The sequence below is a fragment of the Symphodus melops genome (genome assembly GCF_947650265.1).
Source record: "Symphodus melops genome assembly, chromosome: 6".
NCBI lineage: Eukaryota > Metazoa > Chordata > Actinopteri > Labriformes > Labridae > Symphodus > Symphodus melops.
In genome coordinates this window covers 20939010-20953013 of record NC_136696.1, presented here as the reverse complement: position 1 = coordinate 20953013, position 14004 = coordinate 20939010, and the positions used below count along the sequence as shown (strand labels likewise).

The 14004-nt window shown below is 42.6% G+C and overlaps 1 protein-coding gene across 1 annotated transcript in view; it reads left to right on the top strand.

Moving 5' to 3' along the window:
* The first annotated feature begins 2356 nt into the window (after positions 1–2356).
* The window catches only part of LOC306825528 (cyclin-dependent kinase 17-like), a 31323-nt gene continuing 19675 nt past the window's right edge, over positions 2357–14004 (top strand). The window contains exon 1 of the mRNA XM_079346323.1: positions 2357–2776. The gene's annotated coding sequence lies outside the window, so the exon portion shown is untranslated. The remainder of the gene's footprint in view (positions 2777–14004) is intronic.

Sequence of the window (14004 nt, the reverse complement as noted above, 5' to 3'; positions counted from 1 at the left end):
CCTGGAGGGAGAGGTGAAGAAGAAATATGTGAGAGGTGTGGCGAAACCCTGGAGAAATATTGAATGAGGAAGAGGGAAGGAGTGACCATTCAGATCTGATAACAGACTGGAAAAAAACATAGGATGCAGACGATTTGATGCTCCTTTATGCATTTAATGTATGTTGGTTTTTCCTGTACATACCTGATCCAGTAGGAACCATTTTTAGAGCATCAAGGGCCTCTCATGGCCTGTTTCTTGAGGATAGCCTGAAGGGCTACAATGTGTGCTCTTTATTGACAATATATCAAACACTGGTTGTCTTAACTAAAAGAAAAAAATGACTCAGAGCAAGCCTAGAAGTCAGGAGTAAGAAACATTCTGCTTCACTTTACACTTCTCATTTTATTGTCAATACATAATATATATTTATTTGTATTTCTAGTTTTTTTTGTTGTTGTTTTTTTTGCTCTATAGCGTGTGTTTTTTTAAAGTCTGAGCTTTTGCTCATTCATTTTGTTTTGGATTTAATCAGTATGAGCTTTTTTGTTTTTCTATAATAACTAGTTCCTTGTTTAAGATGACAGACACATCAGCAGGTTTTGTTGATGATGCATATACTACAATATCATCTGTGTACATGATTAATTTAGCATTTGAGATCACTGGTACGGGGGACCAAGACAGCTCCCTTGAAGCAGACCACATTCCACTGACACTCTATATGAGCAGCTTCCGTTAATGAAGACCCTCCGTATGCTATTTGCTAGATAGGTTTCCATCCAGGCAGCTGCTGATGGTCTAATTCCGTAACCCTCCAGCTTTTCAAGAAGAAGCTTGTAGTTAATGACATCGAATGCTGATGTAAAGTCTAATAGGAGTGCTCCGCAGATCTTTTGTTATCCAGATCACTGTCATTTGTTTCCATGAGAGCTTTGCATGTAGAGTGTCCTTTTCTATCAATCCTATACTAGGACCATTAAATATAGCTTTCTTAATCTTAGAATAACTTTCACGAATTCACTTACAAAGTTGAGGAAAGATTACTTTTTTTACAGCTCGTATTTAGTTATGACAAATTGGGTGTGCAATAAAATTCATAGCCAATCTAATCAGCCTTTGGATCCTCCAAAATGTTGTTGTAATGTTTGCAGTGAATACATTGTTTTCTGGCTCATCTGATAGTTCTATCTGTGATTTAAAAACCTTTCAAGTTTATTAGCTGATATATTTAGTTGATTAGCTGAGAACTAATCACGTGTTCACCTCTAGAGCTCATTGTTGGGCTGAATCTGCTCCATTCCCTATGTTAATACCAAAACTTCCAAAAGTTGGATTAGTATTTATCTCTCAAAACATGGATGATGACAGACATGGGGAAAGAAGTGTGTGCCCTGATGGAGATGATTATTTTTTTTTTGCTCTTAGGTACGGCAGAAGCAGGAACTTTCTCTCTGTGCTTCTGCATAAAACTCAACAGGAAAGTATGCAGGCTTCTGTTTGCTTGCTCCACCTGAATTCTGGCTGTGCTCCAGAAAAGACTGAATGTTTAAATTGTTAGATGAGGCAATCAGTGAAGCGATTGTTGCTCTTGGAAATGAGAGGAAGTTAAAGGAAGGGTTTTTCAATTTTAGAATGAGGGAAGCAAAAGAGTAAGATCTTTGTAACTTGCATCAGTTGCACATAATCAAACTAAATCTGTAGATATTATTCATCACACAAGAATGACTTGGCCAAGAAGGCAAGCAGCAAACATAATAAAAACTACGTGATTAAGGAACAGTTCACAAGTACAAATAAACAATTAGTTGATAATACAGTGATAGAAAATCAGTTGCAACTATTTGACATGATAAACAATTTGACAGTTGTTTAAATGTGAAAATGTACATCTTACTTTCTATTTAACAAATTAGGTTTTGAGGATTATGTGATTGGTTGAAAAAATGAGTTGGAAAAAAAAATCAATTTGTGGCTTTGGATAATTAGCATTTCTCACATTTATCAGAATGTGTTTAGATAACCAAGGAATTATAAAGAACATATCAGCTGGTTATTTGTATTGAAGTGGCCGAAAAGACAATTCGCAACAGTAAAACATTGCTTACATGAACTAAAGAAATTCTACGAAAACGTAGCTATAGCCTTAAAGTCATAAGGAAAAAAATTAGCCTAATCGTTTTTTTTTTTAACCTTTCAGTCTTAAAATGAAAGTTCAGTAGTGTACTCGCTAAAATACATATATGTATTCTCTTGTCTTGTGAAGTGTGCTTGAATGTCGGAGTGCTGAAAATCCTCCAGTAGGGGTCCCTGTGGGGCCACACAGCCTGCTTCACTGCTTGTTCACACAGCAGCCATTGGGTGGCGCTGTTTCCTCGCTGACAGTCTGACGATGATGACACGGCCGTGTTGGTGGTGGTGTTGGTGGCAGCGTCAGCAGGCAGAGAGAGAGAGAGAGAGAGAGAGAGAGAGAGAGATCAACCAGTAATCACCATCGTCTCTCACACTGCCATGGTCTCTCCGACACACAAAACCACCAACCAGGCTTCTAATTTTCGACCCGGGGGGGAAACTTTGACGCCTTTAGACAAAGCCATGCGGCCGAAGGTTCAAACCCCTCGGGTGTGAACTACACCGGAGACCAGAGAGTAAGAACCACCACACGGAAACCACAAAGAAGAAGAAGAAGAAGAAGCCGTCCGTGTTTTTTTTTACGCTCGGAGGGAAAGACGGCATCCGGCCTGAGAAGAAGCTCCGAGGTCGGGGACTCCGGTCGGAGTAACGCTCATCGTTTCTGGTGAGAAAGCGAACATTTTACTGCTGAACTTTATGTGAATTTACCTCAAGAGGGGGGGAAACAGCAGCTGAACCCCCCCCCCACACTTCGTAACATTAGTAGCCTACCACCCTGCATTGACACAAACCGGGCTAAACAATGCAACAATGTTTACTTCTCATAAACCCGTCTCTCTGTGTGTGTGTGTTAGCTACTCTCTCACCTGGTGAATATCTGCGTTTCACCACAGCAAACCGCATTATAACGAAAGAGGGGAGTTGTGAAAGTGTCATATTTCATGCCCTCTTGAGTTAAACATTTGTGTCAGGTTTGTTGTGAGAGAAACACAAACAGTGGGGGCTATTTCTTGTCACTAAACAGTGTGTGAGGTTTGACTGCAGAAAGGGAGGGCTCACTGCTTTGCATGTATCGTCTTGCATAGCTCACTGACCCACATTTCACAGATGTCCTATACAATTCATTTTTTCTCTTACTAATTCAAGCACGGAGCAAACTGTACCAGCCTGTGAACACGTATTGTACTCCTGGTCAGTGTTATCATCTGTTAACTGAGACAGCACAGGACAGCAGACTTTCAGGAGACACTTTATGAGAGACTCCTGCAGCTTTTAGGAATTTCAACACAATGAATTCCTGTACCGCTGTCCTCCTTCCTTTGGGGAGTTAACCTGTGTGCTGGTGTTTTGTGTGTGTGTGTGTGTGTGTGTGTGTGTGTGTGTGTGGGGGGGGGGGGGGGGGGGGGGGGGGGGGGGGGGGGGTGAATGAGATGAGTGTGAAGTTGGCAGGATGTCCACAAGGCAGACATCATTGTTCTGGAGAGGGGAAAGGATCCTCATGGTGAACTGATGAGGAAGTACATTTGATGTGAAATCACCCGGGACCCGATGTGTTTACAAATGTTTTGTTTTTGTTTGTTTGTTACCATTATTCTAAGTCTGCTCAATCACTCACCAGATGTGTGATTTTAAAAATGTATTCAAAATGTAATTCAGCCAAACTAATGTTCAACTCCTATTCAATAAGACTTCACTCTCAAATGTGTAAAACAGATCCTTCATAATACACTTCTCACAGGTTTAACAATTGGGTTAATTTGAAGCTTGATGAGCTTTATTGCTTGAATAAGAAAAATCACCTTGAAAAACCAAATGTTGAGTTTCAACATTATTAGAGGGTTGCAAAAACACGATCCTTCACGTTTACATCAACCATCTTTTCATGGGGGCAGTCAGGATAAAAAATGGTAAAGGTACCTTTAAACGTGTAGCTTGCTCAGAAACGGAGTTCAAATTATAATCATTATTTAATAATGTGCTTGAGATGTTCTGATTCACTTGAACGTATTTAAAATGTCTGAGATTACTTACTACTTACAAACACATTCCTAAAGTCCAAGTAGACTTTTTAAAAAAAAAAATCAATATAACTCAGTTTAATATCACGTAGGACTTTTTCACGTTTGACACATGAGAAACAGTGAATGACTGTGTGAGTGTTTCTTGAGAAACGTGACCTTAACACTCGCTGTCTGTGGAGGTTCTCAGTCATCCAGGTCATGGTAAGATCGACGCTTGATCCAAGGACAACTGGACTTGGTTTAAGATCTTGAAGTCGTGTCACGTCTCCTCCGACAAACAGAACTTCTTCAAAGATCTTCAACCGAGTCCAGTGTGCCTTTGGATCAAGCTTTGGATTGATGACACAGTTTAGGGGAGCTCATCTTTCTGCAGGAAGTGCATTGCTCTCACTCCCCTCTCGTTGTTTATGACACATGTGTAAGTGCACATAAATACAGGGATGTACAGTATCTGTAGTTTTTCAATGTGGAACAATCCAGCACTGACAAGGAAGGAGGAGGAGTGCGAGATACAGATGATTTCTAAAGGAAAGGCAGATATAATGTGGATTCTGCTCAGTCCAGCGCTCTGTACGGGAGGCGCTCTGTCCTGATTGTCCTGGTGATCAAAAGCCTGTGGTTTGCTATGCGCGCAACCCATTACAATGTATAAACTGTGTCTCCACATACTGACATGATCGGGGTGTGTGCCCTGTTGAAACAAAGCAGTGTGTTTAATGTGGCTGTATTACAGAAACACATTAGAGATATTTATCTTTATTAAAAAATAAATTAAAAGTTGAGTTTGTTGATAAACTGATTCAAGCAGTTTCTTGCTTGTTAGTCAGTGTAACGTTATTAAACTCTTAAAAACTAACCCCTCCTCATAATTAGGTGACTCACTTCTTATAGCCGTCGTCGTCGATGTTAAAAAAAAAACAACCTAACAGCGGTCGCTGACTGTGACGCCTTTGCAGTTCTCCACGGGTCCGTTCTCTCCAGTGTTTATTTCTCCTGATTCTGACCTCCTCCTGCTCTCTTTGATTCCTAACAAGCTCAGATTATTAGCCCGTGATCCGTTGTAAACACATAAATAAACTTGTTTTTACTCCTTAATTGACAAAACTGGCGTTCAGATCCATGCTCCTTGATGTTCAACATGACCCAAATCTGCAGGACTCTTCCACGTTACGTACACAAGATACACCAGGAGTATCACTGATGAATGTATTTCATTAAGATGATATGTTTCTACACATTGATTCACTCTTGCCTCCAACCTGCAAGTAGCCTAACATCTCTTCAAGGATACCGTATCATCAAAAGCTCGGTCTGAGAAACAAGCATTCAGTGCAGACACTTCAGTCAGGACCAGAGAACAGACTCGATTTTTATCCCCGATTCACAACATGAAACATTTCGCAGTTTGAGGTGTTTGGTTGATGGCTGAATGAAAACGCTGTCAGAGCACTTTCTCTCAATCATTTCCTGTGAGAATCTTTCAGTTTGACTGCTTGTGTGTGTGAGAGAGAGAGAGAGAGAGGCACACACACTGAACATCCCTTGTGTTGAGCCTGTTACCTGCAGGTCAGTCAGCAGTGTTGTGAGGACAGTGTGTGGTAGTTGAGGTGGGGGCTGTTCCCTTGGTGAAGGCCTTGGGGATGGTGGCGGCCCGGTAACCCGAGCCGCTGTGAAACAGCTGTAGCCAACGGGTGCTGATCCCCCAAGTCCCAGTGCAGCTCAGATGATGTGTATGTGTGCGCATGTATGTGTGAGTGAACATGTGTGCATTCATACATTTGTTTTTAAAATTCGTATCCTCAATCTTTCGACTGTGATGCACAAAATGATGACCAATTTTAATTCCTTATAAAAGCTTAAATATTCAACCAGTGACAGTCAAAATTCTTATCATCAAACCCAACATGTACTTTTAGCTGATTTTTTATTCTCTCTCGAAATTCAAATGCTAATACAAGCGAGTGTGTGTCAGTGAGCTCATGTTAAAGCCGGTCGTTCCAAGACAGCTGGCTGAAGGTTAATGTGTCACAGCTCTTGGGAGCAGCTGCTATGTCACAGGCACCACTCCTGTCTATAGATAGCCATGAATACAAACTCTTCCTATTTTCTCTGCTGCATTAAAACCGGCATGCAGCTCAGGCCTCCTCCCAGATTCTCTATCTTGAGTCTGGATCTGAAAGAGTCTGCTGGTGGTTAAGACCCCACTGCAGCCGCAGAGCCAGCTGGACCAGAACCCGTTTGATTACAGTAATAGCTTATGCCACATATCTGGGTTGTCATCTGCGGTATCGATGTCTGAAACAGGTGATGGACCTGCATTGCCCTTTTTTCCGTCACTCCTGGCAGGCTTTCCCAGAAGCTGTCTTAACACTTGTCTGGTCTTTTTTTGGAAGCAGACACACGTATACCTTCATCCAGACCAACATTATTACAGCCAGCATAGCTACCCATAATTAAGAGGTGCTGAGGTGTTCATTATTAAGTTCTCTCTGGTGCTATGAAAATGCTTGTTAGCTCTATTTTTATTTTTTATTTTTTTAAATGAGCTGAACTCATAAAAACCCAGTGAACTCAGTGAACCTCAGCTCACCAAGTTACTGATCACTGAGTAAATATAACCTGCTGTTCAATAGCCAAACCTTTAAAACAGCAGCTGAAATGATCAATCATTCAACGAGATCGAAGGATAGTTAGATACTTTATTGATCCCGAGGGAAATTCAAATTCAGCCTACTCAATTGCCAACATTTTTTGGTGTTTTTTTTAAATTTGAAAATGTTCTCTGCTTCATGGTATAAAAAAGGCATTTGATCCATTTCTCTTGGACTTTTAGAAAGCAAATTGAAAAATATAATTTATTTAAAGGCAGGGTTTTAGACGGCAATATACAGTATTCGTTTATTCAGCACGTCACCTTCAACCAGTGTATATTTAACTGCATGCAGTCCATTGAAACTGCATTAATGACCCATATTCATATTCTTATATCTTATTTGTAAATTTAGTTATAGTGTTTGTTTATTTGTACATTTTTGATATTATTTTTTTGGATACTTTGACCTGGCATCTGTTGGATTGGATTGCTCTAACAGTATTTGGTTGTACTTGTACAATGACAATAAAGATATTATCTTTGGTAGGCAATTCTCTCCAGATACACTTTTTAATATGTTGGTTGAAATTGTCCTGACAGTAATTAAGATCTTAAAAAGAAAAAGAAAAAGAAACGGAAAAAAAAAATAGCCTGTAGCAGCCGTAAGCCTGTAAAAACTTCGACCAATGTTGACACTTGACTACGTTTTCATAAACCAATCAAGCCTCTCTACCCCATGCATGCACGAGCCCTCACTCAAAGCATGAGCTGAAATCTGCTTCTGGACCAATGGAGCTAGTGCATGTGAGTGAGGGGCGGGACTTTGAAGGGTGTAAGAGGATGCTACTTACTAAATCATGCTAGGTTTTTTGAAAATGACCGTAATGGATCACTTTTTCATGAAGTGTAACTAAACGAAGTCAAACACAATCCCTCCCTGCAGGGTTTGCTGTTACCGCGGCTGGCACGCAAGGCCGTCTCAAACGGCTACGAAAGCTTCTAAGGTGGGGAGGTGTTTGTTTTTGCAGTTTGATACGGAAACTGATATTCTGATAACCCCCCTCCCGCCGTCTGCCCTCAGTCAGATAGCAGTGTGGCCTGTTGTTTCCTTTAAACAGCCATGAAAGACCTGCAGAACCTGCTGGTGCTCAGACAGGCCAGGAGGTGACGGATAATTGGTGCTCTCTCTCATGCTAATGCTCTGCTCACAAACAGCCGCCAGGTGAATTGACTCAGATCAGATGAGTCCATGTCAGGGTGATTATCTCTGAAATGAGCCAGAGAGCAGTCTCTGATCTTAGTTCTACGTTTTATTTAGATCATACAAAGGCACAGCAATATCTAAACACATTTGTTCAACAGCTTTTGTTGTTGTTGATTCAGAGTGGATTTGGTTTGATTGATCCCTGTTTTTTCCAGAAAAAGATTCTTAACAACAATGCTTGGATGATTTCCCTCAAAAAGGATCAGGAAGAAGAAAAAGTAGTGCAGGGCTGACACGAGTCTGCTGCCTGTCTGATAACATCAAAGTATATCTGTTGATCTCAGCGCCCTGCTCTGCACCCAGCTGGGTCCACGAGGCTTATCTGTCACTGTGCATGCAGGCCTTTCATCCCATTCATAAACAGTGTTATCATGTGACGTGTAAGTGGTGCTTAAGATGTATCGTTTTCATTTAGATCCAGGGCTTTATTTCAGAGTCGCGGTTGAACTTTCATCACAGGGAAATGTGAACAACTTGGACTTTTTATTTTATTTACAGCAACTCTCCCTGAGGTCACACACTGATGTTGGTCTCAGGAGGTACAGTGGGTGGTCACTGATCACAGATTTGCATTGATTGTTCGATCGATGCTTTATTGATCCCGAGGGAAATTCAAGACCCTGATGAAGTCCTCACGCTGAAGCTCCTCGGTCTTCTGAAGTAAATCAAGTTGATCTTCATACTACAAGCGCTGCTGGAAGCTTCTTCAGCTCTCCACGCTGCGCCCTGGTAAAGTTGTGCCAGAAACCCGACTGTATAAACGAGGCATGTTAGACGTAGACCATCAAAGGTCGGGTTGAAGTTGTTCAACAAGGTTTTGTTGTCTTCAGAACATATCTGAGGATTCACCTTTGTTCATTTAACTTATGGAGGCTCCTGGTTTAAAGAATGGCTAAACATACTCCAAGTTTTCTCACATCAATTCCAAAGTTTTTTTTATTTTTATTTTTTACTGTTTGTTATTTCCCTTCAGTCCCTTTGCTTATTTCTCGATGTTCTCTTTGGACGAGGCTGCATGCAAACTTCCCTTAAGGGACGTGAAAACTACAGTTTGACCTGTATCTAAAGTTAATATCAAAAGTACAAGTCCCATCGTTACCTTTTTCAATCCAACTGTCAAAAACCAAAAATAATCAGATAGATAGATAGATGATTCTGAGGGAAATTCAGTTAGCTATAAGACATTTAGGCACTTGAACCATGCTGGACTGAAAATGGCCTTTAATGATCAAACAGTGATCAAATATTTACAGATAAAATGGTGGCAAATTTACTTAATCACTTCTGTTTTTTCTTTTCTCTTTCATTATGTTGGTGGGCAATGATATGAAATAAATCTTAAAGTTAAATCCATATTAAACATAGTAAGATTTTATCATAAGAAGAAGACAACAGATTTCTTTATTCTACAGTGACGCGTTGTCCTCTCAGTCAAACCCTCAGTTTGTCTGTGAACTGCAGCTGCAAACCTGAAATATTGCACTGGCTCCGCCTTCATCTGACTGTGAGGCCACAGAGAGAGCGAGAAGAGCAGTCAGTCAAGCTGCTGTTACCATGGCAGCAGTGTTAATCAGCTGGTGTTGAATCTTATTGCCTGTGAGATCTGTGGCGGTGCGTCACTGGTCTGTAGCTCGGCCTTCTTCTGCCACCGGCTCTGGCTGAGGTGTCTGTTGTGATTTACACACACTCACACTTACAAGCCCCACGCACAAACAAGCACCGACCTGTCAGTCTGCAGCTCCCGGCCCTGCCGACTGACAGGTGACACATGTGACGAGTGTGTGAGCGGGGTGAGGAAAGCACGTGTGTCGGCGAAAAAGAAAAAGAGGGCAACATGATGAGAGGCTTTCTGTGTGTCTGCCTGAAAGTGTTCAAACAGATTTTGCTCTTGAAGCAAAGCCTCACCTGCTGCAGAGTGCGGGGGAAGAACGCCTGCGTGGTTGTTATGCTCAGCTCAGCACTACGCAGCACACCACAACCTCCCGTGTCTCTTGAAAACAACCTACTTTTTTTTTTTTCTTGTGCACAATGCAGCCTTTATGTAAGGCCTCCATAATGGAGCCAGCTCCTTCACTCATGTCCTCATTGTCTTGGCCAGGATGAGAAAAGGCTGCTCTTTAGAAAGAGCGAGGCTGAGCTCACTCGTGAATCATGCCAACAGTCACGCTTGTTCTCTGTCTTCTTCTTTTAGCCGGGGGAGGAGGAGGAGGAGGAGGAGGGATAGACGTTTTCGGCGCCCTTTTCACCTAACTGTTGTGACTTTAGGTGGTTAACTGAACTCTGCAGGGGTAACAGAGAGGTTACGACCTCGCCTTCCTGTTTCTGTGGCTGGCCCAGGCAGCAGTCTCCGTGAGGCGGTGATGGTGCGATCGGTCCGCCGAGCAATGGGACAGTTGCACAGACTCCTGCAGCGATGGCAGCTTGTGGAGCTCTAGTCTAGCGTTGCAGGGTCTGCTGGGGGGGGGGGGGGGTGCTTGTGGTTCTTAACAGCAGGAACTCTGGCCTTCCCCTTTTAGCAGCCCTCTGTTCTTCATCCATCCTGAGAGCCGCTGTTTCCTTAAGGCAGCAGCAGGGGAAGGACAGAATCCATCTGAAGCATACGTCTGGTGTCACTACTGCAGCATCCATAATGCCTCCACCCCCCTCCCCCCCCCCCCTCCCCTCGGCTGTTTCCACTGCATCCACACAACAAGCTTCTGCAGGAAAACAAGAGGTTGAAAATGTAATTTAGCTTCCAGCTGGAGATCTACGAGTTTGTCTGTGATGTGAGAGACGTGTTAGAAGGGATATTGTTGGCTGGTCGAGGGGATAAAATGTAGACGTATTAAGGGGAATGGGGGCGGGGGCCGGGGTTGCTATAGGTTGTGAGACGGGAAATCAGCATGCATGCAGTCTCCCGCCGTGCTCTGCATTTCCAGCATGGAAAAAAGACGCGGTGTTGCCGTGGAAACAAATCCTGAATCAGTGCAGGTCTCGGACCCTTCCAGTGCAACCCAGCATTTCCCTCTTGCCCCCCCCCCCCCCCCCCAGAGGCTCTGGAGTTCAGACCTCATACCGGCCTACTTATGGGAGCAGGATAAGGCTCTGTGCGGGGATCATGTCCAAAAGCTTCGCACTCGATCCCAGAGCAGGAGCGCTGGCCAGCGGATAATATGCACAGCAGACAGACCCCCCCCCCCCACATCCCCCACCCCACCCCCACTGTGAGGCTGCCATCAAATTTCTGTGGAACATTCAGAAGTGATTTGTACCTTGAATCAGCCGGATAATAGGTCATATCTCGGTTATTTATTAGATGTTAACGTGCCCCCTCATGTCCCCTTCATACACACTCAGAAATGCAGAAGGGATTCTTGATATTACCATGGTAACCGAACAGATACTGACTGCATGACTGCAGAGTATGGTCTTTCAGTTAAAGGCAAAATAATCTTGAATGCGTATAAACACAATAATTCCTGTGATAGCAGAATTAGAACTACAGGTTACGACTTTGTTTTTTCGATTGAATGTCCTTTTTTCTTTTCAAATAATTGTTGAGGCTATAAATGTTTAAATATACAGTATGTGTGTTTATGTACATTTAGCAATTATGTAAAATAGTGAAGACGAAAAAAAGAATCTTCACTTTAAACATTGTCGTGATATCATCTGGATTTTCATTCTCATGGATTATAAAAAACATGCTCCAGACTCTGCAGGGATTTACAGAAAGCTCATAACTGAATGCAGAGACGATTAAATCACCGGTGTTTGGATGGCGAGTGTGTCTCCTTCAGGGCAGCTGTCAGAAGTAGGGATTGAGTAGTTTTCCAAAAAGAGTTTTTTTTTTTTTTTTTTTAAAGATTTATTTTTGGCCTTTTTGCCTTTATTTGATAGGAAAGTGGATAGAGTCGGAAATGGGGAGAGAGTGGGGAGAGACATGCGGGAAAGTGGCCACAGGCCGGACGCGAACCCGGGCCGCCCGCGCGAGGACCGAATCCTCGCAACATGGTACGCACGCTGTCGCTGCCGCTGAGCTATCGGCGCCCCCTCCAAAAAGAGTTTTGAGTGTACTTTTTTTTTATTTTATCGAGGGCACAGGCCGTGTGCGAGGCTGCAGTCAGGAAGGGGCAGACTTCTTGGTCCTGCAGGAGCGGATGTGTCATCAAGCGGACTGATGTGAAGCTGCTGTGACAGTCGACTTGATGCTCTGTCTCATCTCAGCTTCTGTAATAATTAGATTGATTGCTGCTTGACTTAAAGCACAGAATGAGGTCTGCATAATAATCTGTTCCTCTTCCTCATGACTGAATAGATCATCCCGATGTTAAGAAATGTTGTTGCAGTTTTAGTAAGTTTAAAAAGGTGGAGACGAGAGATTTGCATGCAATTATAGAGTAAGTGTATTTACAGCTATTTACCCTTCTGCTGCCTGAATCTGTGAATGCATAACTGTTCTACTACTCATGATCTTCTGTTTAATATTTCATCTTGCACCGTCCCAGTTTGCTTTGGCCTTCAGCCCAGTCCAAACAAACGGTGGCTGCTGTCCGACGTGTCGAGGGAACCGGGGCCAGGCTGGCTGACTCTCCAAACTCTGTGTAGAAACTTTTTAAAGCAGAACTAACGTTATTCAACAGCTGCATGGCCTATTTCTCACCCCAGATGCACTGTGTCATTGAGGGACTTTTTTTTTCCTGTAAAAAAGAGTTTTAAATCAAAGCTTGAGCTTCATCGCACAGTGGAGGTCGTATTTTATTTTTTTAATAACGATAAATAATCAAACATTCCTTTTTTTAGTTTCAAAATAAAAATTCAAACTGTAGAGAAATGTTTACTCTTTTAATTTCTTTGTTTGGTTTTTTCCTCAACTGTTTGTGCCCTCACATGCCACCTTGAATCATTATTATTATTATTATTTTTTTTTTTTTTTTTTTTTACAAAGACTTTTGAGAGGTTAGAGGTTTGTTTGTGTCTATGATTTTAGGAACTTCAAGACATTTGGGCAAGAAGCAATACAGCAACCAAAAAGGAATGTATAGCAACAGGAAAATAGTAACAAAAGAAACTGTCCCTCTCATCATGTATGTGTCCGATCTTCATCTTTTAATCAAGCAGTCTAAGTTAACAGCCACACTGGTTACTGAAACAGGCTAACGTTGTGTGTAAACTGTGAACTGTTTGAGTGAGTTACATGTCGTGTCTGGGTAAAGAATTGAGGTTATGAGTGATATGTGGAAGACAAAGAGTGTCAGTTGACAGGCTGTGAGCCCTGAGGAGATGCACTACTTGTTTTCATGTCTGGCCGACTTTACTCATCATCCACGCAGACAAACTCTTGTCCAGATCTGCAGGAGTCGTGGAGTCATCTCCACATTTAGGTCACAGAGAGAAGCTGCTTGTAATCCTTCTCATTCCCAAACATCTTCTGTCTTGATTTGACATCTTTTCCTCCCGTCAAACAAATTCTCTCTCTCTCTCTCACACACACACACACACACACACACACACACACACACACACACACACACACACACACAGCCTCCAGCTCTCACAGTCAGTTGCTCTCATGCACACAGTAAATGCGGCTGGAATGTGTGATGTGGACTCAATGTGGCCCAGGCTAGTCCTGCTCCATTCTGCAGCAAATCCCCCTGGTTTAGGATTTGCTTTTATAGTCCCGTGTGCCAGCGAGCGTACTCTAAACTCGCCGTAAGAATCTCTCACCAACTCATCATGTAACCCCAGCGGGAGGACGGTAAAGTAATGAACGAGCTGAGTCATAATTAACGTCACAGTTCCGATTGGTGCATTCTTTTTTCTCACAGTCACACCTGATGATCTCACAAGGTCTTTGATTGCAGCTTCCTGATTGTGAAACACGGCTGCAGGCGAGTGAGTCGTAGTCTTTGAATGGAAAGCACTTCACGTTCCAGATACTATCAGTGAAATGTGAAGGCCTGCATCAACAAGATAGCTGACAGATAGAGGAAGTATTCAGGAGGAACTTAATACAGTGTGCATCTTTTGTT